Raw genomic sequence first — 464 nt, forward strand, 5'->3', positions numbered from 1 at the left:
CCTCGGATTTGGATTTTGATTATCATTCTCTGCACCTTTCTTTTTTTCGGAGGATTCTTATCTTTTGGAACCTATTTGGTCTACCACGTTTCATACGTTGTCTAGACTCTGTAGCAACTTGACTGTGTCTCTTTTTGGACATCAAATTCGTTGGTGTTTTACAAGCTGGTTTATATAAGACTTAGTCATTCTTTTTCGGGTCAGCAAATGTGTCTGGCATTTGATTAGCTAGCTTTGTAAATGTATAATCTTTGGACGTCTATTTCACATTCTTTAGTCCGAGGATCTTGCCAAGACATTGATGGTTGATTCCATTCTATTTCTTTTACCATTTTTTTACCAATTTTATTATTTTTTTCTCCTCGTTGTCTTAAAATAATCAGTGTACCTGGCCTCAAATATAATCAGCCATAATTGGCTCAAAATAATTTATTATTGTGGGAGAATCATATCTAACATATATC

The sequence above is a fragment of the Brassica oleracea genome, chromosome C1 (genome assembly GCF_000695525.1).
Source record: "Brassica oleracea var. oleracea cultivar TO1000 chromosome C1, BOL, whole genome shotgun sequence".
NCBI classification, from domain to species: domain Eukaryota; kingdom Viridiplantae; phylum Streptophyta; class Magnoliopsida; order Brassicales; family Brassicaceae; genus Brassica; species Brassica oleracea.